Source organism: Melanerpes formicivorus, unplaced genomic scaffold (assembly GCF_026170545.1).
Source record: "Melanerpes formicivorus ecotype bairdi unplaced genomic scaffold, bMelFor1.0.p_v2 SCAF_7, whole genome shotgun sequence".
Classification (NCBI taxonomy): Eukaryota; Metazoa; Chordata; class Aves; order Piciformes; family Picidae; genus Melanerpes; species Melanerpes formicivorus.
In genome coordinates this window covers 14,803,949-14,829,024 of record NW_027142359.1, presented here as the reverse complement: position 1 = coordinate 14,829,024, position 25,076 = coordinate 14,803,949, and the positions used below count along the sequence as shown (strand labels likewise).

General features: G+C 38.4%; 1 long non-coding RNA gene across 1 annotated transcript in view; it reads left to right on the top strand.

The window, feature by feature from the left end:
• The first annotated feature begins 886 nt into the window (after window positions 1-886).
• LOC137442165 (uncharacterized) overlaps window positions 887-25,076 on the top strand; it is a 38,948-nt gene continuing 14,758 nt past the window's right edge. Inside the window, exons 1-6 of the long non-coding RNA XR_010987598.1 lie at window positions 887-998; window positions 1,133-1,229; window positions 4,562-5,558; window positions 7,883-8,066; window positions 9,413-9,544; window positions 15,606-15,827. This is a non-coding gene — a long non-coding RNA (uncharacterized lncRNA). The remainder of the gene's footprint in view (window positions 999-1,132; window positions 1,230-4,561; window positions 5,559-7,882; window positions 8,067-9,412; window positions 9,545-15,605; window positions 15,828-25,076) is intronic.

The window sequence follows — 25,076 nt, the reverse complement described above, 5'->3', positions numbered from 1 at the left end:
CAGCTCAAGGTAATCCTGCTGTGACAGGGGCATTGGTCTAGATGATCTTTCAAGGTCTCTTCCATCCTCTAACATTCTTTGATTCTGTGATCCTGTATGTAGTATTTTGTACCAAATTTATTTTTAAGCTATCCAAATGAAAATATTTAGGAAATATTATCCCAGAAGCATGCCAAGACAAAGCAACCTTGCTTTTTGCAGTGTGCAAGGTGCTGCTGAATGAATTAAAACTTGCCACAGCACTCTACTTTGCACAGACCATATCTGCATGTTTTCTAAATTTAAAATTAATTTGATATTAGTTTTTATACTTTTGGGGAATTTTACAGTGATGACATTTTGCTTAAATTATTTAAAATGCATTTTTTTTAAAAAAGTTCACTCTTTTGGAATTCATCTTGGAAGTATTTCAAGAATGTTTTTAACATCTATAATTGGTTCAAGATAAAATGACTTCTTACTTTGCACCTTGGAGGTTCCTGTGAACTTCTGCATTTCCATTAAATAATCCTATGTTTTCTTCAGTAAATGCTATTTGATTATTCCAGTAATTAATAAAACCAAAGAATGGTGCCTACTGTGAATCTTGCCTACATGCCTTTAAATCTGTCTATAGTAGGTGAGGATATGCTTGTAAAGCCTGGCATTTAATTAAGTTGTTTTGATCTTTTATTCTCCCTTTTGCACATATTAATTATTATACCTATGAAGTCTAATTCAATTGTGTGATATGTGTTGATATTTTCATAGTATAACAAGGCTTTGTTTCTTCTGTACTAGAGTTGTTGTGTAACTGTGATCACAAGATACCCAGAGCTTTGTAACACACACAGAAAAGATGCTTGTGACCTGAGTTTGCAATATGGGTTGTTTTCTTTGTAGGGTAAATGTCAGTAATTTGAGTCTTTGGATTGATTTCCTTTCTAATGCCTGCATTTGATATAGTGGGACCAAATTCAGAGCCTAGAGAAGGAAACCCCTTTAAGGGCAAGAAAGGGGTGAGTCCTACTTTTTACTGTGTATGATTCATAACAGCGAATTTTCCTAGTTCATTTCAGCAGGAAATAAGCAATACAAGGAATGTGTTTTACATAAAATACTTTTTTAAGTGGTCCTTGTGAACTCTTTGCAGACTTGAAGCTGTTACAGATTTTAAACCCCATTGCAGCTGCTTTGCTTGAAGATAAAGGAATGGTTCCAATGTCCAGAAGTTCTCCACAACTTTGAAGGTATCCTGAAAGATTATCCAAGAAAATAATTCTCTGAGTGGAAAAGTCCATATGTATTTTGACAATACATCCTGTATATATTTCAGTGCTGCTATCAGTTCCCTTATGAGTATAGTGTCCTTCATGCTTCAGATAACTGCCATAGAGGAGACAGAGTATTTTCCATCAGTTAGATAAAAATTAGTGCTAACAAGGATTATTGTCTTTCTTCATTAGAGTTTTAGACAAAAATTTGCTAATGAATAGACCTATTCTTTTTTGCTGATATCATTATGCAGGTATGCCTTGAATCAAAACTTCTGGAAGGCATTGTACTTACCAGTGCCATTAAACATTTCTCCCTTGTTTGTAAATAGCTAGCAAAAAGCTCAATGGAATACCTTTCTAGGGGACAGTAATTGGAAATACAGTCATACTTCCTAATACCCTCATCTATTGTACCTCAAATACAGAACAGATAAGGACAGGAAGTCTTTGATTAGAAATGTATTTGCCTTTTTTTTTTTTTCCCTATTAATGAGGGTTTGCATTGCTTGCCTGGCAAGCAGTTATGACCCTGTGAGTACTGAGAAAGTAAGTAATCACCTAGACATCTGATAATGGTTATTCTTATCTGAAGAAAGAGGTGAAAGAATAGCAAAAAAGCTTGTCACTAAAAAATAAAGTCAGGAGGTAATTTTTCAATATTGAAAATATGATCTAATCCAAGTCACGAAAGCTAAATTCCAATGCAATGAGCAATGGGTAGATTAGCAGTTTTTCATAATGGAGGAAAAAATTGTTAGAAAACAAAGCAAGCAATGACCTCCAAATTGACCCTGTATGCATTAATCAATCACTGAAATATTTAAAAAATCAGAACTTTGACTATAAGGTAACAAAGATTAGCTGTTCAGCTACATAAAACTTACCTGGAATTCATCTTTGCATATGAAAAGCTGTACAGTGTTGCTTCATTAATATTTAAAACCACTATGGACAATGTTCAGATCTTTATACTCTCTCTTTGAACCATGTCTCACCTATCTAGAGAGTCCTTGTTAACACAATCCAGAAGATATTCATGCCACTAGGACTGCTTAATTTTTAGTTCTGTAATTCTGCTTACTATGACATACACAGGAACTGGCGGTTCCCATGTGCCGAAAGGCAAGCCAGCGGGGAAGGCGACCGGCCTGGATGAGCAAGAAGCTCCTGGAGGATTTAAGGGGGAAGAAGAGGCTGTATCACCTTTGGAAGGAGGGGAAGGCTTCTTGAGGTATGTTCAAGGAAGCTGTTAGATTATGTAGGAATAAAATTAGGGAGGCTAAGGCCCAGCTGGAACTGAAGCTGGCCACCTCAGTCAAAGATAATAAAAAGCATTTTTATAAATATATTAACAATAAGAAGAAGGGCAGGAAGAACCTGAACTCCCTAGTGGACCTGGAGGGGAACACGGTGACTGAAGATGAGGAGAAAGCTGAGGTCCTGAACACCTTCTTTGCCTCAATTTTTAACAGCAAGGCAGGAGGAGTTCAGGAGGAGTGGCCTCCGGAGCAGGGCGATGGGGTCGGGGAGCAGTGTAATGCCCCGGAAATCCATGAGGACCTGCTGAGCCACTTGGATATTCACAAGTCCATGGGACCAGATGGGATCCATCCTAGGGTGCTGAGAGAGCTGGCGGATGTGCTAGCTAGGCCACTCTCCATCATTTTCCTCCAGTCCTGGCTCACAGGTGAGGTCCCAGATGACTGGAAACTGGCCAACGTGGTCCCCATCCACAAGAAGGGTCGGATGGAGGAACCTGGAAACTACAGGCCAGTCAGCCTGACCTCAGTGCCAGGGAAAGTGATGGAGCAGATTATCCTGGCGGCAATAACTGCGCACCTGAAGGATGGCCAAGGGCTCAGGTCCAGCCAGCATGGATTTAGGAAGGGCAGGTCCTGCCTCTCCAACCTGATCTCTTTCTATGATCAGGTGACCCGCCTGGTGGATGTGGGGAGGCCTGTGGATGTGGTCTACCTGGACTTCGGCAGGGCCTTTGACACCATCCCCCATAGCAAACTGCTGGCTAAGCTGTCAGCCTGTGGATTGGACCATTACACTCTGTGCTGGGTTAGGAACTGGCTGGAGGGCCGGGCCCAGAGAGTGGTCGTGAACGGTGCCACATCCAGCTGGAGGCCAGTCACCAGTGGTGTCCCCCAGGGATCAGTGCTGGGCCCTGTCCTCTTTAACATCTTCATCGATGATCTGGATGAAGGGGTAGAGTCAGTCATCAGCAAGTTTGCAGATGACACAAAGTTAGGGGCAGATGTTAGTCAGTTAGAGGGTAGAAAGGCACTGCAGAGGGACCTCGACCGACTGGACAGATGGGCAGAGTCCAATGGGATGGCTTTCAACAAGTCCAAGTGCCGAGTGCTGCACTTTGGCTACGGCAATCCCATGCAGAGCTACAGGCTGGGGTTGGAGTGGCTGGAGAGCTCCCAGGCAGAGAGGGACCTGGGGGTGCTGATCGACAGCCACCTGAATATGAGCCAGCAGTGTGCTCAGGTGGCCAGGAGGGCCAATAGCATCCTGGCCTGCATTAGGAATAGTGTGGCCAGCAGGAGCAGGGAGGTCATTGTGCCCCTGTACTCTGCTTTGGTTAGGCCGCACCTTGAGTACTGTGTCCAGTTCTGGGCCCCTCAGTTTAAGAAGGACATTGAGACACTTGAACGTGTCCAGGGAAGGGCAACAAGGCTGGTGAGAGGCCTTGAACACAAGCCCTATGAGGAGAGGCTGAGGGAGCTGGGATTGTTTAGCCTGGAGAAGAGGAGGCTGAGGGGTGACCTCATTGCCCTCTACAACTACCTGAAAGGTGGTTGTAGCCAGGAAGGGGTTGGTCTCTTCTCCCAGGCAACCAGCACCAGAACAAGAGGACACAGTCTCAAGCTGCGCCAGGGGAGGTTTAGACTCGAGGTGAGGAGGAAGTTCTTCACCGAGCGAGTCATTCGGCATTGGAACGGGCTGCCCAGGGAGGTGGTTGAGTCATCAACCCTGGAGGCGTTCAAGGGGAGATTGGACGTGGCACTTGGTGCCATGGTCTAGTCATGGGGTCTGTGTTGATAGGTTGGACTCGATGATCCTCAAGGTCCTTTCCAACCTAAGTGATACTGTGATACTGTGATACATATTACCCAGCAATACTACTTATTACATACTCTTCCTCATACAATAGACACAGGAGAAAGTTTTTTTAGGTGAAGAAAATTGCTTCAAGTTTAAAGATGAAATGTGAATTAATTTGATAATGTAAATTTTATTTTTTGTAATGTTTTAAGACAACAAAAAATAACCTTTTGTTTTGTATAAAGGCACAGTTTTTCTGGAAAGTCTGCAGAAGATCTCCACCTCTCCATTACCAGCACAAGGGAGCACGTTACACTCTCCCACATCCTATGAACTGATTGCAATGGCCTGCTTATCTCTTTCCCCTCCCATCTGGTTGAATCCACTCCAGAGTATGAGCCAACCATTGTGTTTCTGTGAGATCTGCAGCAGCTGTATCTCACACCCATTACCATGCCTCTGCAACTGCGCTGGACCTCAAGCTGTAGCTGGTGCTGGTGCTTCTGCAAAAGTTTCCCTCAGCCTGGCTTTAGCCACTCTGGTGTGCCTGCAGACTCTTTTCATTATAGAGTTGTGAGGAGGAAAAGAATAAAGAGGAAACAAGTAAATTGATATGAGTGATTTGAGAAGGGGAAAAAAAAAAATCTGCACAGCAGAGCACTTTTAAGCTTATTGCAGTTTTGTCAAGACAGAAGAGTCAAGGTTTAATAACAACATATGACAAGCTTGCAGAAAGACAGGGTTTTCTTGCCTTCTCCTCAGCAGATATAAGCATCTAAGCCAGTTCCTGAGCAAAGGTTGGATTGGAAGTGGAACAACATACCTGTGGCAGTTAATAAATGAAGCAGACCATGGAATTAACTGAATATTTGAATGCAAACTCAGCATATTAAAATAAATAATACTTGTCAAGACGGTCATCAAAACTTCCTAATAACAAGAAAAAGTTGTTTGTTCTATTTGGACAAAGGCATGGAGAAGGTAATTGTGAATTAAATCCAGCTTCACAGAGAACATAAATGAGAATTGGCTTCAGCTGTGCCTATTTTCATAAGTATCTGGGACTGCAGTTTAGGTGACTGATGTAGATACAGCACAATTTGCTGGGTGCATCTTATTGCCCTTCACAGAAAAAAAAGAAAAAGAAAAAAAAAACCTGCTTCACCTACTTCTTCAGAGCGAAGATAATCACAGGCAAAATATTAAGATCGATGCTGACCAAATGTGTTTGCGTCTCAAAAGGTAGTGACTTATAACGCTTTAAAGTGGTTTTGATTGTGTTGCTATTAAGGTTGCTTAAATTTTCCATGGGAGTACTGTGATGTCATGCTAAACTATAACCCTTTCATTGATTAAGACACTGTCTGAAGATACATAGTCTAACCAAGTAATATTATATCAATTCCATTCTAGGGGTGTGTGTAAGTATATAGTTCAGCATTGTCTTAATCATTCCATCAGTGTCTTTACAGTTTTGCAATTTTAGCTGTTATGATTATCTTCTTAGCATATTGTCATTTGCATATCCACTTCTACTCATCTTTATGTTTTTGATGAATGCATTTCTTTTAAGTAAAAGGCTATTTTATGACTAAAGCTATGAGGACAAAACCAACCAATAACCAGGGAGTAGAAAAAAATCACACCTTGTGTGAGTAAAAGGCCCTGGAATGCCAGAGAATCCCAAATGCCTATTGTCTGGGGAAGAAAGTGATTTATAATACATGCTGAATGAATTCAGGGTTTGAAAATGAATAAGAAGATGAGGTTGATTGGTCCAGGACTTCTTTTATTAAGAACTCTGGTGTTGTGTCATACATAAGGTCCCCATTTGTCATGTAACTGGCACAATCACACAATGCCAGAGAAATTTGATCAAATACTGGCAGTTGGGGAGTAACAGACAGTTATCATCTAGATCAATTGTTCCACCACAGTTTTATTTACATTTAACAATGCATGCAAAAGATATTTGTTGCTAGTGAGTTAGGTGAATAAAGTAGTATAATGTAACAATAACACTGTACATTATTTTTGTTTCAAGGATTCTTTAAAAGATGCACATTTGAAAGATACTTCTCTCATTTCTTCCTAATTAAAAAATAAAATAAATATATAAAAATTACAGTCATACCAGCCATTAAGCTGAAACCATTTGTTGCAAGAGGAAGGCTAAATCTAGTTTCTAATAGTTAAGCAAAATATAAATCATAATCATCCAGAAGTAGTTTTTGCTTGGGAACTAAGTTTTCAGTGTCTAATCTCCTCTGTCTAACAATGGGCTGCCTGATCTAGAGTTTTATGATTGAACTCTGCCTAGTTGGGATCTGCAGTCCCAAGTTCCCCATGTTGTGATCCTAGAACAGTTCTTTAAAGACCAGAAAAACATTTGGAGTTTTCTTTTCAGATGCACCTGTGGAGAAGAAACCTTGTGATTAAGTGGGAGGATTTTTTTTTTCCTGTAAGATATACATGTAAACCCTCTAACGATAAGAAGGAATTTCACACATTTCCTGTTTGTCGTGAGTGCTCTCCCTCTTAGGCTATTACACCATCCTTGTCTTGCATTCATTATGAAAGAGTATCTAGCTGTATTTTATTGAGAGTAAATTCTGTTTGTCAATTATGTATACTTTCCACACCACCACCACCCTGCCCTGGATTGCTCCCTTCAGGATTTAAGGAATCCTCTGCATAATTGTTTGATTCCTAGTAAGCTTAAGCACAAACTAAATGAACTGCTAAAACTGGAATAGTTTTCAACATGCTCTGAAAGAGACTGCTAGATCCTAGAGGAATTAAACTAAGTAAAAAAAAAAAAAAACAAAAAACATTTGTAGTTAGTAGTGAGTCTGGAGGTTTTTCAATCAGCTTTAGACTTCAAATGCAGTTGAATTCAGAGAAGGAGTGGTTTGGTTTATTTGATAAAACCTTTAACCATTATTGTTTTTCATAGCAACACCCAAAAGGTCAAGACACACAAAGTGAAACTTGGTACAGACAGAACTGGTGCTAGGAAAGAGGGATCAAGGACCTAAACTATTCATTCAGAAAAGAAACAAAAAAAAAAACAGCTTCCATTTTTTTCACTTGAGACTATGTCGAGCTCCCCCCACTCCTGAAAAATAACCAATTATAGCTGTAACTGTCCTTCTATTTATCTTAAATGTGTTAGAGGGAGAAAGGCAGAATACATCTTTTGTCAGGGAAATAATAGTTTCAGTTGTGAGGTAATCTTTTAAAATTGTTCATGGCCAAATTCAACAGCCTAGCCAAGTGCTTCAGTATGCACATAATTTTATTCACTTACCCTAATCCCTCTGATTTCAGGAGGATTTAAGCAGTGCTTAAGTGCTTTGCTGCAATAGTGCCTTAAACTGGTAGATAGTGAATTTTGGACAGAGAAAGGAAGGCCACAGTTTTTGCAGACTCTGCTGATAGGTGCCTAAAAAATTGTTGTGAGTTTTTCAGATGATTCTGTAATTCCTACTGTCTCAAATTTTCTTGTATTGTCTTCCTCCACTTGCTCCCCCTCCACCCCCCCTCCCTCCCCTTCTTCCCCCCAGGATTCTCATTTACACACCTTCTCTAGCATAGTTCCAGACCTAAAAGAAGAGATGTTCTGGGTCTGATTTGAGCAAGCAATGTTCCAGTAATTGTACATGCTAGAGATCATTTCAAGGCAAATCAGGCATATCCCAAATCAAGATGGATGGATCTTGCAAGAATACACTTCCAACCCTTGACAAGGTAAATAGAGATTATTCTTAACGGGCTGTTTTCAAAAGCAGTTAGGCACTAACCCTAGTGAAAATGAGTTACGGCTTTGAAAATGTAACCTCTTATATTTTCTTTTTGTTGATGTTAGTTTATGTAGATAGTATCTTCTTAATGTGATGACTGATCTTTAACATGATCAATTATCATTGCACTTTACTGACTGGAAAAAAAAAAAAGCTGGGGGGGAGGATTACAAAAATTATTACAAAGTGATAAAATGATTAATGTGACTGTCAGGTGAAATATTCATAAATTTAGCTGACCTACCTCACATACAAAGAGATAATATAGATAAGGGTTTATTGGCTTCAGTTAATTTGCAAACACAGCCTCTAACTTGTGTAAATGTATGCTAAATTATAAATATGAAGAGAGGGGAAAAGAGAAAAGAGCAAACTTTTTTTTTTACTTTTTATCTCAACTCAATCTCTAGAAACAGATCCTTTTATCATATGTTTACACAAAACATAGTCCTCATCCTGATTTGCAATTGTGTACTGCATAGAAGTTATTAATTAAAAAGTTAATAATTAAAAACTATTTCCATGAATAGATAATCCATGGATCAAAAGAGAGGGAGAGGTGATATTACAGTGTTCTGTGAGCAAAGCTAAGGTTTGTGCTGTTGCTCTTTTCCCCATTGAAGACAATGAACTTTCAGCACAAAACATGCATCTGTTGCTCAGACAAGAAATGGAGTGTGTGCAGCAGGCAGTTGATATGGTTTCACTGCTGGCCAAATTCTGTCTGTTGGAACCTGTCACCAGCAGTATCTTCTGGGAGAATGTTTAGCTTCAAAAGAAACACCCTCGTGTGCATTAAGCAAGCAGAGCTCACTAGCTGTATTGAGAAAATAAACAGTACATTTAATGCATTTCATGCAGGGCTTTTTTTTACAAAGTATTTTTTCAAGTAAATCAGGACCATAAAGAGGAAAAAAACCTATTTGGGTACAGTGCCATATGGCATGTCTGAATTCAGTCTTGTCTTAAGCACTATAACTGGGGCCTGTGCTACATACCAGCCTACATATTCTCAATCCTCTTTCAGAAAATACAACCTGTAAATATAGTAGGTAATGTAGTAATGGTTATTCTGAATGGCATAATTTTGTTTTTCCTCTTTCCTCCCAAATACTGCTAACTTACTCACCCAGTTACTGCAACTAGTTAACAAGCAGAACTGAATAACTGTGCATTTCATGCAGTTTTAGTGGGTTTGGCTAGCTTGCTACATGGATGTGTAAAATCTTTAAAGAATTTATCCAGAGGACACTTTGGAAACACTTTATTTTTTTTCTTGTTGTTTCTGAAAAGCTGATGAAGGGCCTTAAACACAAGTCTTAAGACAAACAGCTGAGGGAACTGGAGCTGTTTAGCTTTCAGAAGAGCACGCTGAGGGGAGACCTTATTGCCCTCTACAACTACCTCAAAGGAAGCTGGAGCAAGGTAGGAATTGGTCCCTTCTCACGTGCAACAAATGTCAGAAGTTGTGTCAAGGGAGGTTCATGTTGGATATTAGGAAAAAACTATTCACAGAAAAAGTTATCAAGCATGGAATGGGCTGTGCCAAGGGAGGTGGTGGAGTCAGTATCCTTGGAGGTATTTAAAAGATGTGTGAATGGGGTGCTGAGGGATGCAGTTTAATGGTATTAGTTTAGCAGAAGTGGTGGGATTGTGAGCTCTAGGTGAATGGTTGGATGGTGATCTCAAAGGTCTCTTCCAACCTCAATAGTTCTGAAGGGGGGTTGTAGACAGGCAGAGGTTGGTCTCTTCTCCCAGGCAGCCAGAACCAGAACAAGAGGACACAGTCTCAGGCTGCACCAGGGGAAGTTCAGGCTGGAGGTCAGGAGGAAGTTTTACACAGAGAGAGTGATTGCCCATTGGAATGGGCTGCCCGGGGAGGTGGTGGAGTTGCCATCACTGGAGGTGTTCAGGAGGAGACTTGACAGGGTGCTTGGTTGCATGGTTTAGTTGGTTGGGTAGTGTTGGATGATAGGTTGGACGCAATGATCTTGAAGGCCTCTTCCAACCTGGTCTATTCTATTCTATGTTTGAATGGTATCAATACTACAGAACATTACTAAGCACTTGAGTGCTGTGCTAGAGCTTTTTGTTTCTAGTATAAATTGATGGAGATCAACACCTTTTTGACACTCCTAGTACCAAGTACTTATAAAGTGTTTATATCTATAATTGTGTCAAATTATGTTAATTAAGCACTGAAAGACACTAGTAAGTTGAAGTGCTCAAAAAGTGCATTACTCTGAGTGTCACCCAGGAGCTCTTCACATCAGACACTTGGGGGACAATTTTTTTCATTCCAAGCACCTTTTGAGCACTGTATCTTAGAGTGTCTTTTGAGCATTAATTAAATTTAAAAAGCAAGTTCCAGTTAAGTGCACCTGGTTTACTCTAATCTTTTTAAATGCAAATATATTTTAGACTAAAATGCCCTTCTCTTTTTAAAATTCACCATTTTGTTCCTCAATTGTCCTCCATGCTTTTTTTCACTGAATATTAAACTGCTAAAAACAGCCATGGAAAAGGATGGAAATCAACCCTGTTTTGAATGATTAGGCAGAAAATAGAAATGCTTAATCCTTCAAATACCCATATTAGGGTATCTAGTAGCCTTATGAAGAAAAATTGTATTAGCTTAAGAGAAATGCTGTGGGCCACTTTGAATTTGTTCTTCTTATGCCTGCCCCTATCTCTTCAGGTTACTTATGAAATTTATGCTGCAGGTTTCTGGAGTAGCTACAGCAAAGAGTTACATTTTTGTCTGGTGAATTTAAACAATTCATTGGTGATTAGCCATATGCTAGTCATGCACATGAGCTGAGAAAGACTAAATGGTTTGGCCAAGATGATCTAGTAAAATGGAAGCTCCTCATTAGGTGATTAATCTCAGTGCTGTTGTAAAATGGAAGAGCTTTGTATGGAACTACAGATTTTTTTAGCAGGAGGACAGGAGAATAGTTTAAAGACAGAGATAGCAGCACAAAGACACCAAAATTTACTAAAGGTTTCCCTGAAGAGTGGAAAAACCACAACATTCTGAAGTCTGGTCAAAAATAAACAGACACTTTTCAGACTTTTATTTCCAAATATCCTAATTCATGATAGAATTAGGATAGAATTTCATATTCTATTCCATGATAGAATAGGTGGGAGGATAACAGTCCTCACATTACCTAATTTTGACTAGAGTCTATTAAAATGATTTTTCACTTTTCTGAGAAAATGTATTTAATCCTTATGTCAATGTGCTGAGAAAGATAGTAAAGATATATCTGAACTTTAACATTTTAAATCTTTCTCTTTAGCTTTCATTCTTGTTGCACAGTCTCAGCAATCAGATTTCCACACTGTTCCTCAGAAATACTGACAGATTTAGAAACCACAGTGTGATAAGATTCTCCTTTGACCCAAAGACACATTCTGCTATGTCATTGGAAGGTCTTTTGAATCTCAATGCCTGTTGAAATTTTCTGAATAGATAGGACTTAATTTAGAAATTACTAGAAAGTATCAGGCAGGTGGCAGGATCTGTAGGAGTGTAGAGGTGTGTTGTGTACTCCACATAAAGAGACATCCCAGTCAGTCCTCACTGGAAGCATTACCTGAAATGCCCTTTTTAGCCTAGAGTTTGTAAACGGAATTGTTCTTAACTTTACTCCTTGGGGAAAGATATCCATTTCACAAGTGTCACTTTCAATGTAGGTAGAGTGAAGAAGCCAAGAACTGGGTAAACAGTGAGCTTGTGTTACCAGTTCAAGGTAAAATATATTGTCAGGGCATCTGAAACCTTTTTCAACAACTGCTTATATACTGTGTATGTAGTGGAGCAGCTTTCACTGCAGTATAAAGCAGCGGGTTTTATGCTCTACAGACCCCAATCCAGCTCTTACCTGCAGGTTGATCCATTTATTGGTGAAGTCAATTACCAAGGGACTGGTTTAAAGTGAGCTGAATAAAGTCTCTAGAGTATCAATTAATTGTAGAAAAGAAAATCTGAATTGTGATTAGTTTGAACTGTTATTGTCTGCTGTTTGGAAGGAAAGGAATCAGTGCTCTGATTGTCTTCTGTAAGGTTAGCTGTTATACACCATATCCCTCTTTTCTGTCCTTCTAGCTACTTGATTGCCTATTTATTTGCAATAGTCTTCAGAGGTAATGAACAGATTAAATTTAGATAGAGGGCTCAGATTCACTGTTGGTTCAGCTCTGCTGAAATAAGTGGAATTATCCAGGAGAATCAAAATACCTTGTGTTCAGCAACCATAAGCTATCTGGCCTGTTGATGACTTCTAAAATCCCTCCAGCGGATGCTAGTGTGTGCTTATACAGTGTAATTTTAAAGGGCAATACATACAGGTCTGAAAACCAGAAGACACTGAAATATAGAATTTATTACATTGCCTAGATGAAACTTCAGAATAAGCAAAAGAAAGTATTTGGAGGAGGGACCTGTGAGAGAATTATTTTTGCTTTTGGGCAATGTTTCATTTGGATAGGTACTCTTTCTTTTTCTTTTTTTTTTTTTTCCTTTTTTTTTTCCCCCCTTTTTTTTTTTCCTTTTAATCTGGAGTAAAAAGAAGCTGGAATGGTTTTGATACAGTTCTTTTTAATATGAGGTACATACCATCCGCTGAATGTTGTGAGCAGTTAGACAAATGGTATTGGTTGCTGTTATATGAAGGATTTTGTAATAAAAGCATCAACCAATAGAATTGGAAGCATCAGCTTCCAGAATTGTTACTGTTGTATGTGCTGCCAATATTCACTAATTCCAGAGCATGACAGGTTGTGAAAATCTCAAGTCATCTGGCAAATATTAGAGCATCTGCTGCTTGTCTGTCTAGGAAAGGAAAGACTTATGAACATATGAAATCAGAGGATCATTAAGGTCCAGAGTTAAAGCCATAGCCATATAAAGAGGAGGACAGAAAGGGGCACTAACACAATGAAGCTAAATGGAGAAGCTGATAAGATGCAGGGAAAAAAGAAAAAAAAAAGAAAATCTTGGGAGCAGAAAGAATGAACAGTTAACTGAAAATACATAACATGATATCCTGGCAAGGCAGACCACTTTTTACTGCTGGCCTCAAGAGCTTCTGGGGTATGGCTGTACAAAGCTGTGGTGTACCAGAAGTGCCCCTAAGCTTTTAGGCCATGCAATGTCCCATTTGCATGAGGGAATGAAAATGTAACCTTCAATAAAAATATCATATTTGATAAATAGCTTATACTGCATACATTTGTTAATAAAACGTTCATGCATGACATACTTGGCAATTGTTTCCCATTGCTCTGAACTTGTATATAACTTCCATATGCAGTCATTCCAGAGATGTGATTTTTTTCCCTGCACCTACACCAAGTTAGTTTTCATAAGAGAAAGTTCCTCTTGAGACAACACATAGCTGAGAAGAATTAGAAGACTAACGGTAATAGATCTTTTAATTTAAGATAGAGCCCACTTGCCATTTCTGTTCCTTTAAAAAGCAGTCAATTCTAATTATAGAGATTTATCTTGGATTAAAGAAGAAAAATACTAAAGTAAGCACTGCTTCTTCTACTATAACTCTAGGGTTAAGGCATTTCTAAATGGGAATTATGCATAGTGAGGACAGTAACATGCCATCAAAATCTGAATTAAATGTTCATATGATGGGAATTCTGCCATTCTGAAAATATTTTCCATTTAACTTCACATTTAAAAAGTGGAAAAAAACCAGGCAGTAGTGGCAATTACCAGTGTTGGGGGAGGGGAGGAAGAAAGGGAGAGACTTTTTGAAAGGATGAAAGCATTTCTGTTATTTCCAGTAATGTTCAATTTCATTTACAAAATATCAGAATTCCAAAACACTTGTGATCCAGTTTAACCCAGTATTTTCAGAGTCCAATGCAAATAGTGAAGGTTTCAATAAAAGCTACCAACGCCCTAGTTGAAAAAGATTAACACAGAAGGAATCACTTTCAGTGCAGTTTGAAAGACAACAGTTGCATTTCCTCATCTTAACCTTTTCTTCATATCCATGAAACATTTTTTATTTCATCATACCTCTTCCTTTTTTTCTAATAGTATTTGTTCTCCACATGAAAATTCTTTAGTACTCATCAAGATATCTGGTATCCTTCCCTGAGATACCATTTATCATGGGACTGTTTATCACTTTCCTTATCTGGGCCACAGATGTTCTAGTCTGTGTTTGGAGACTTCACTCTTTCCTGAGCTATCAAAAAACCTATGGGAAGGTATGAGACAACAAAAATCAAGCCACCGCCGACATACAAAGATTCGGAGTCTTTGGAACTTAAAAAGTATTCATCTCTTCTTCTTTCCTTGTCACCTTCTTGTAGAAGGAAATGTGATCTGACTTTATTTAGTACAGTATAATATCAGCTTTGTGCCAGACTTTCTGGTGTTTCATTGCTACCCACATAGGGAGAGTGGTAGAAATGCTGTGCCACCTCTTTCAAAAATCTCTGTATTGATATTGCACAGCTTGCAATGTTTAGCTCTCAGTCTGTTTCTGAGACAGAACTAAGAAATTGGAGTATGTTTTCAGTGTATTTTATTATGGACATCTGTGATCTTAGCCTGAAAAATACAAGTCTCTCTTAAAGCATATACTCATAAAATATGAAGCTATAGAAGACTTTTAACATCCCCTGCAATATGTAACAAATCCCTATATACATGCTCCTAACATAAGTATTTGCTGCAAGCAGCTTAGATAGAGAGGATTGACATGTGACCAGTACAAGAATTTGGAATGAAAATAAATACAGAGAACTGCACAATATGTATATTGTTTTCCCATGTTTTATTAACTCAGTGTTCTCAAATGAATTATTAGAGAAGATTGGAAGCTGTGTTCTTCCAACTGCATTGTATTTTTTCACTCTACACCTGGAGCTACCTTTTTAAGAGAATAGCCACAAGATGAAAGTTCACCCAAGCAGAATTCTTGAAGGGTATCTACGTGCACAAAATGAAGTGATAAATAGATATGAAATATCAGTGTAAAATTATAAGTAGTATATCCAAAATTATCACAATGTAATCTAAATCAACTTTATAGGAAAATATGGCTAAGTTTAGTTTCTAATATCAAGCCTAATATCAAGCCCTGTGACAATGCAAACACCCTTTTGAATTTTGACTATTGAGCTTTTGGCATGTTGTTTTTCTGAATAATGAATGGGAGCAAATGCTCTACTCCAGCTTGGTCGTGCATGGCTCACAGGATTCACTAGGGGTGTAAACAAGGGTTTGAGCATTTGCCAGATTACAGAAATGTATCTTCAGTAAACTGGACTCTACTATTTTGTTAAGTGTCCCCAAAAACATAAAGACAAGGATAAAAATGGAGGTTTGGCAACATGGTGGAAAGTACTGAGAATTTTGCAGACGACTTCAGGTTCTAAATGATGTATTCTGAGATTTCTGTCTCCAGCATCAGTAGATTGAATGTGACTATGTGGACTTATCTTGCAGCTGCGTCCAGGAGTGCATCTCTGTGGATATCCCAAGAGACACCTATCCAGCACCATTAAAGTCCCTCACTGTGCTGGTGCCTGGCTGGCCCCATGCAGAGATGACATTTGAGCCAGAAAGATCACCTAGGAGGAGAGATCTGATGAGGCAGTGCAGGTGTCAAGAAGTGCAGTGCCTGCTTTCACCTCCAGCCTGGAGAGGAGCCTGTCCAAATATTTCTAGGTCAGTACCAACAATCAGTTGTTCTACACCCTGCTTTTGGAATATATTTTACTTACTTTTTGAATGGTTTCACAATCTTTTACTATGCTTTCCCAAACTAATGTGCTCCAGTTCTCCTTAATGAAACTGGTTTTACTAAAACTTTTTATTCCAGGTGGAAATATATTGTCCAGTGAGTGATCCAGCTTTTGTTTTGAGGAGGGCTGGGGGTTATGAAATGTCTGGTAACACCTGTGTGATCCCCCTTTTCCATTTACAATTAAATTCTACTTTTGCAGATGGCTACACCTTTCTTACTTTTGGGGTAGTCTTTTTTTTTCTTTTTCTTTTTCTTTTTTTTTTTTTTTTTTTTCCCCAGAATGAGAAACTTCTACATTTCCAGTGTAAAAATGAAGACAAAACTTGGCCAGATCTATAGGTTTATCCAGTTATTAAAATGGAACTCCAGTAGTGATGTATTTTCTGCTGAAACTATGACATGCTGCTTCAAAAGAGTTCAATTTTTCTCATAAATGGAACAGCCCAAGGATCTGTAGCAGCCATCCAACATTCCGTTATTCATCTGTAGCAGTGCCAAGAGTTAAAGGAGGGAAACTGTTATTTGAAAGTCTGTGGAGACAGTACTTGGTTATTTAACTCAGCAATGAATCTGCTTTTAATATACATGGAGAACAAAGAAGTTCAGACCATTACATTTTCTAAACAAAAAGTATGGAGAGATGCAATTCCTCGTGCCCTTGAATGAGGTGCTTGTATACAATACTTGTCTAGCACACCATCTCTTCAGTTTAGAATCCCTGTAAGTATCTACCACACTGAAGAACTGATAACTCATGAGTGTGTAGACGATAGATTGCTCATTTTTATTTTTTATGGATTATGCAAGTAGCAAATGAATCACAATGGAAAATATGCCAGATTAAAGAAGAGACACAATGACTCTTTGGGGAGCATAGTTGTCCCTTTCCCATTTAAAACCTTCATCCAGCTGTGCTTGAGTGGTGTGGTGTGCTGGGTGCATGCTTCCTCTTGCTCTGAATTCTCCTGCTTAGGTCATTTTTCACCTTTTGAAAAATGCTTGTCAGAAGATAAAGGAAGATAGTCCTTCTACAGCAAATTCAGCTGACGTTGATAGTTTGTTATGATGGTGCTAATCTGGAGGACTCATGAGTAAATTATCTCTGTGCTCTGTGGTTGGAGACAGTAGTTTAGATATGACCTTAAATAACATTTATTTTATGTGTTGGCCTGTAATGCTAAGGTTTTTTTCCTCTTGTTTTCTCAAAAGAGTCAAAGACATTAGGCAATCCCAATCTGCCCTTCAGGCTGGATTGCACCTATCTAACAGTGCTTTTATTTGGTTGTGCTGTGGTGCTGAGAGCCCATCAGGAATGTGGGAGTCATGGCTTTGGTTTCTGTCTGCACTTGATGATTGAATTCACATCCTCTGGTGGCTGGGAGGTATTTAGGATGGAGATATTCCAAGTATTAATTTGATGCAGAAACTCTAAGCCAGAATTCCCTTCTCCCAGGTGAATGCTGAATGAAGATAGGTTCCAGAGTGGTATTTGTTCTTACTTTCTGCCTTTTGTCTGTGCTTTCATAGTTAGGATGCAGCTGCAAATTATAAGTGTGTGACTTGTCCATTTATTCAAGCAAACTTATAGCTTAACTTCAGTGGAAAAATTCAATGCTGATTTTCAGTGAATCAACCAATGTGGAGCTTATGTTGGGCTTTTCACTACCTACAAACATGTTACCAGTTTTCATCACAAGCCAAGAGTACTGCAGTGTTTCACATCTTTATTGTTTTACACTGCAGAGAAGGGGTTTTACCTTGTGTTTTTTTCCCTCTTCCTCTTATCTTAGGAGTATATTCAAAAGAGGTTATGCTAGTAGCTAAGATGTCAAGTTTTAACACTGAACAAAAATAATTTAAGCTGAACTTCACTTTTTGGAGGTTTTTTCTGTACAAACAAATTTCTACTTTTGGTCATTATTTTATGAATAATAACTGAGCATAAGCATGTTTCCACCTTTTTGGAATGTTCCAGTATTGCTGTTTGTCCTGAATTCTTATACTAGTTTACTGTTCAGTATTAAGCAAACAATATTGATAATGACATATGTATTTGCCATTCAGGGCTGGAAAATGTACATATGGTAAATAAATTCTTTCTACAAATGTAGTGATGTTCATATTTGCAGAGGCAGGGGGATATGAGCAAGAAAAAAAGTAAGGGGTACACTATGCCATTGAAATTGCAGTAAATTTTTAGTCAGTTATACTGAGATTATTCAGGTTCTAATTTAACATTAGGATCTGTGCTGTGTTTCATGTTTATTTTCAACTTCATAACATGAATTTTGCCTTGACTAAATGCAGTACACAGTAAAAATAATATCCCTAGTACAACTATCACTGTTAATAGGCATAATCCAGCATCTCAGGAGTATTATATCATCTTTGTCTGTTAAACAGAGTTAGCATCCACCCCTGTGCTGCCTTACACATTACAAGGACCTATTTTTGGAACTTCTATGGCTTTATTGGTAGCATTTTAATGACTTAATGACAAATTTTTTTTATATTCTTTCTGAAGCTAGAGTGAAATGGATATGCTTCTTATGGCAAACTAGAACAATACTTTCCAAGCATTCCAGCCTTATCAGTGCGTTGCTCTGCCCTACTTCCTTCAATATATGATCATCAGTGAAACTGCAGGGACTTGCAGATAGGTTTGAATAAATGTATTTCTGTAAGGTCATAAAGAAGAAATGATCAGAAGTTCAAAAATCAGAGCTCCCTGTTTAATTTTTTAATGATTTCCAATTCTTGTTGAGGCTTCCAGTATAAGCATTCTGTTCAGTTATTTGCCCAGCAGCCATCCTATCCATATTTGATATGGGATAATTAGCAACTGGCCTTGAGAAGTGCAGCCCTTTCTACCATCTGCTCAGTCAGTGTTAGAAAGTGTTCTACTTCCTGGGTAGCTATGTATTTTCTGAATAGCTCTTGATTTATTAAAAGAGATCTAATGATCACAAAAATTGTTAAACTTACAGCCTTTCTATTGACAGACGTTCTGTTTAACTTCATTAGACATGATGCTAACATCTGTCTGTGAGATGGAGACCACCTGCTCATTTTATGTATGTTCTAATAATAATCAATTGCTAAAGATCCGTAATTCAGCTCATTAAGCAGTGCCAATGGTAAAAATTAAAGTATTTGTAGTTCCTTATCAGTGTTTCAATTTCATCTTTTATTGCAATTATTGCATTACAACTTTCTAGAGTCCTTTGAAAGCAAGCAAGAATAACAGGGTTTTGTCCTTTCAAGCTGGCAATGTAAGTCTCACAAAGATACCAGCCTGAGATAGCAGTGCTAGTTTTGTTGGTTGGCATGACTAGAGAATGCACAAGCTGTGAATGATCAGATTTGTAAATGGTTTGTAAACACTGGAGAAATCAGGACATTCCCCAGCTTGGCTTGCCAATAGTAACAGGTGACATTAACATGAATTTACAATAAATATTTATTAAAATAAACCCATTTTTTCACTGATCAGTGACATACAAAATGATGCCTCATTCCTTCTTTCCCTTGAAAATAACCATTAGAACTCCTCTCTACATAGCAACATACATCCTATTTTATCAGATGTTAGAATGGTATTTTTAAAAACACTTGTTTCTTTCTTCTTTCATGTCTGGTAAGACCCTTTTCTTTTCTCCTAAGGGAGTTTACACTTTGATGAATAAAAGGAGAGAGATAATTATATTAAATCTATGTCAATGACTGTTTATCAAAAAGACAGACCATTCCTAAATCTTAAAGGGATTTTCACAAGGCAACTCAAACAAAGTCCTAGAAAACTCTTCTGCTATTACATTACTGTGTCCATTCAGCATAGAATAGAATGGAATAGAAATAGAATAGAATTAACCAGGTTGGAAAAGACCTTTGAGAACAAGTATACCAAATGGGAATTTATGATGTGTTAGACAATAATGCACATATACAATTTTGAACTTAATAGAAACAATGATCTTAATAAGCATATTAAACTGGAAGATACTATCTGATGATGTACATTTTATTTTGCTAATAACAAACTACATTACATGCTAAGGGTTTGCTGTCAATTTGAAACCTAGTCAGTCCATAAAAATAATTTCGTAACAGGTAGCTATGAACATACTGCAGTGCAGTGTTCCAGCATCTCCCTTTATCAACTGTGGTATTAAAATAATTTTTTCCTCATCTCATTTCTGAAAACATTTACCTCTTTTGGGCACAGTGAAAAATCCGGAGGAGTGCAGGGCTATAGGAGAGATGGCAAAACCTGCCCAATAAGATGACATAAAAGTTGACTGTATTAAAGTTAGTAGGAAAACATTAGTGTGCAAGAATTCTCACAGAAATTGCAGCCACATGCTCAATACAGACATTGAAAATAGTAGCATTGTTACTACTATGTATCTTCAAAAGTAAGCAGCTTCAGAGCTAAGTGGGTTTGAAATAGATGGCTAACCTTTGCTTTTTGCCTTTTTTTTTTTTTTTTAAGTTAGCATTTATTGAAGCAAGTGGGATTGTTTACTACAGAGGAGCCTCTGAAAAAAATGTAGCTTTTTCACTTTATTCCTAAGAGGATTCTCTATGGCTGTATGGCATGATTTTTCCCTGTATTTTTCCTTTAATCATTGTATTCTGTGACTTCTGCTCTACCTTTCATACTCTAGTAGACAAAATACAATCTTAGAACCCAGCTCCACAGTTCTGATATGCATATAATTTTACGTGGTTGATGAATCCAGCATGCAATGGTAAACAGCAGGGAGGGGCTCAATGGAAACTCATTTGTTAGTTTTCCCACTTGGAGGCTGTTATTTTTATAAATCACTGATATTGGACACTGTAGGAGTGCCCTTTTTTCATATACACTGAAGTACTTCACTGGCCCCAGGAGTCACTAAAACTAGTGGATTTTAATAGTTATAGATCTTAAATGGAGGGCTAGAAATTGTTTCTTTTCATTACAATTACAACAAGGAATTAACCCCAAGGGTATCCACTTAATTTCATAATATATAGACTGGAACGCTAATAATATGTCTCCTCTAAAATGTAATAAAGAAGCAACTGCCCCTTGGCTCCCTGGGGTAGATCATTGTAAAATATATTGCCAAAAAAATGTATCACAAAGAAGATTTTACGTTAACAAGCTTTCTAGTCTCTCTAGCTCCAGTGCTCAATGTGCTCCAAAGCTCAGAGACACCAAGCATTGGCACTGGTTTTAAAGCAGGAATTTAGTACCTGCTCTTTTGTGTCACTGTACTAGTGTGAGGAAAAACAGTGATATGAGTAGAGGGTAATTTACAATTAAACTTTCAAAGAAGTGAAGGAGCAATGGGAGGAAGAGAGAGTACAGTAGTAGAAAGTAATTTAAGGTCCACTTGGAGCTATTCTTTAGCCAAGTTTCCTATGTTGTTTTAATCTTCCATGCCCTATTGCAAAATAAGCCTTAGCCTTACAATTGGCAGCAAGTGAACTCCAGTACATTTGTGTTCCATTTTCACTTGAGAGTAGTAAAGTAGCCTCTGACCTCTCAGCCATTATGGATGGTAAATGTGGAACTAATTCCTGGCCAAGACCTTAAATACTGGATCAGGCTGTGGTTTTAAATCTAGGTTAAAGACATTTCTTCTTGCTGATGATCTAGTATACTGAGAAAGCTTTGTAGTAAAGACAAGCTAGTGTGCTAGTTGTGCCTGTTCTAAACTGAAAGAGGAAAAGAAAAGTAGGAAAACAAACCAGCAATGAAAAATTAGTTAGAAGAAAAAATCCATTTTGTTTTAGTTTGATTTTTAATAGTAATGTTTCCAGGCATTTCTAACAGGGATTCTAAGATTGCTGCTTCTTGGGAAAAAATCATTAGGGAGGAAACCTTTGGCCACTGTTTTTTAATTATGTATGAGGTGCCCAGAATTCTGTGTGCTTATTTAGGTTGCAAATATTCTGTTTGTAGCAGCAAATTTAAATAATTTGCCTGACTAATGATGGGTCTGTGCAAATGCTCAGCTGATGTGTTTGTGTCCCCTAAAACCAGATTTGTCTAGAGTTACTTGAGTGAAAATTTTATTCATAATTTTGTCTTGTATTTATTTATTGGAGTCCTACCCTCAAATGCTGGAAGTACAAAATTATTATCTCTAAACTAACTTTTCTAGATAAACTGAGAGTTCTCATTTAATTTATGCAAAATTTTCCATAAAGATGCAGAAGCACCTGAGTTACTCTCAGAGGTATGACAAGGAAAACAGAATAGATGTCTAGAAGACTGACGAGAAAATTAAAGGAAAAGGAAAGAGTGAGATAGCACTTTGTTCACCAAGATAGTAAATAATAATACATCCACCAAGAGGTTACAAGCACAGGTGGGAGTGGTAATCACCACATAGGATTGCCACTATAGGTCAGGCAGGAAAAGGCATAGCAGGGACTATTTGAAAAGCTGGGAGAGCAGATCAGAAAGATCATGGAATGACTGAGGTTGGACTTGACCTCTGGACTATTTGAAAAGCTGGGAGAGCAGATCAGAAAGATCATGGAATGACTGAGGTTGGACTTGACCTCTGGAGGCCATCTTGCTCAACCATCATTTTCAAGAAGGACTTCATTGGGCAGTTGCCCAGGACCATTCCCAGGCAACTTCTGACTATCTCCAAACATGAGGACTCCACAACCTCCCTGGTAATCTGTGCCAGTGCTCAGTCACTCTCACATTAAAGAATTGTTTTGTGATGTTCAGACAGCACCTTTCATGTTTCAGTTTGTGCTTGTTGCTTCTTGACACATCACATCACTACAGAAAAAAAACTGGTTCCATTTTCTATATAAGCTCCCTTTAGGTATTGATGAGATCCCCCTGGAGTCTTCTCCAGGCTGAACAATCCCACTTCTCTCAACCTTTCTTCTTAGGACAGATGCTCAAGTCCTTTAATCATCTTTGTGGCCCTTCTCTCTACTATGTCCTAGTCTTATTTACACTGGGGTTTCCAGAACTAGACACAGTTCTTCAGGTGTGGCCTTGCCAGTGCTGAAGAGAGGGAAAGGGTCACCCACCCCGATCTGCTGGCCACGCTTTGCTAAATGTTGCTCTGGATACACAAGCCACATTTATTTGTTTAAAGATAAATAAAGAACCCAAAATATCTGACCCCTGCAGCTGGCATTCTCAAGTCCCAGACAGGTTCAGTGAGCTGCTTTACAGTGTCTTTGTGTCATTTCAAGCCTTCTCTCAAACTCCCTCCTCCCCACCCCATTCCTATGTTCCATGGATATTCAACTCAAAATTCTGACTGCTTTAAAAAAGAATCACAAAATAGGAAAATATATAAAGTCATAAGTCTTGCCATTCCCCCCCCTCCTTCCTCCTCCTTATTGGCATTAAACTGAAATGGGGAAAAATATTTACATAAGATCATTTACATTTTAACAACTTCCATCACCTTCACTGAGTTGCAATGTTAATGTTCTTAGATGTATCCTGAAGCTAGTTTACTCACTAAGAGCAACAAGAGTAAAAATGTCAAGAACAGGAGAGGCATAATGGAAGTTCATCATGTAATAGAGTTGCAAGCCAAAGGCTAAAAGAGTCTCTGAAGAGAAAAAGTTTCAGTATTAAAGGAAATTCTTGCAATTGTTTTTGCCACTCTGGAATAATCACTCGTAGGCAATTGAGTAATAATTGCAATTGAAATCATAGGAGTGATTTCACACCCAGCATTATGATCATGGATCACAATATGGATTTTAACTAAGGATAATTTCTTTTTTTTTTTTTTAATGCTATGAATCCCTTAGAGAACTAGTTTTGTAAATGATGTCAGGTTAATTCACTAGACGAAGCCAGGTTGAAATTATATGTATGTTAGGAATCAAATTGGAGATCTTAATGTAAGGGCATCCATTTAGGTGGTGTTGGGTGATAGGTTGGACACGATGATCTTGAAGGTCTCTTCCAACCTGGTCTATTCTATTCTATTCTATTCTATTCTATTCTATTCTATTCTATTCTATTCTATTTCCTTTCTTTGTTTGAAAGCACCCATGCTAAGTGCTGCAAGAGTAGGTGATATAAAAGCAAGTCATTTCAAGAGAAATCTGTGTTATAGCAAGATAATAAATGTGATGTACTTCACAGTGTTATCTCCTTCAACCAGATACAAAGACAGATACTATAGGTTAGGTGCCAATTTGTTTCACACAAATGACATGCTGTAAATCACTCCTACTGTATTGCCCTGTATCTAGTTGTATTGTACCCAGCCCCTGTGACACTAGAATAGATTTGTTTGTAATGTAAGAAACATGGTAAAACACATACTATAAAAAATAGAAGCACCATACTTGAGAGCTGGAAGTAGAAATTCCTTTTTCACAGGTATTGCCCTTTTAGCACTGTCTCCATCTAGTGATAGATAAGGTTGTGCTTTGTTTTCCAGTATGGGTGATTTCTGTGATAGGTACCAGATGTTCTGTAGTCCTTATTCTAAAACTTTCATTCTTTTAAATAAAATAAGGATGCATACCCTTTATTGCAGCATGAAAATGTGTTGCTTGTCCCATTGACAGATTTTCTTTTTTTAAAGGCATGAAAAAAAGAAAGCCATCCTCTAAGTGCTGTGTGATTGCACTCAAGATGACCTGTTCCATAATCTTGCCTGGCACTGAGGTCAGGCTGACAGGCCTATAATTCCCTGGCTCATCCAACCGGCCCTTCTTGTGGATGGGCACCACGTTGGCCAGCTTTCAGTCCTCTGGGACATCTCCAGTGAGCCAGGACTGCCGAAAAATGATGGAGAGTGGCTTGGCCAGCTCCTCTGCCATCTCTCTCAGCACCCTAGGATGGATCCCATCTGGTCCCATGGACTTGTGGGGATCCAAGCGGCTGAGGAGAGCTCCAACTACCTGCTCCTGGAACATAGGGAAACTGTGCTGCTCCCTGGCTCCTTCTGCCAGATCTGCAGGCCAGCTGTCTGGAAGACGTTCTGTACTGCTAGTAAAAATTGAGGCAAAGAAGGTGTTAAGTACCTCTGCCTTTTCCTCATCCTTTGATACAACATTTCCCTCCATATCCTCCAAGGAGTGGAGTTTGTCCTTGCCTTTCCTCTTGCTATTAATATATTTATAGAAGGACTTTTTGTTGTCCTTCACAGCAGAGGCCAGTCTAAGCTCCAAAT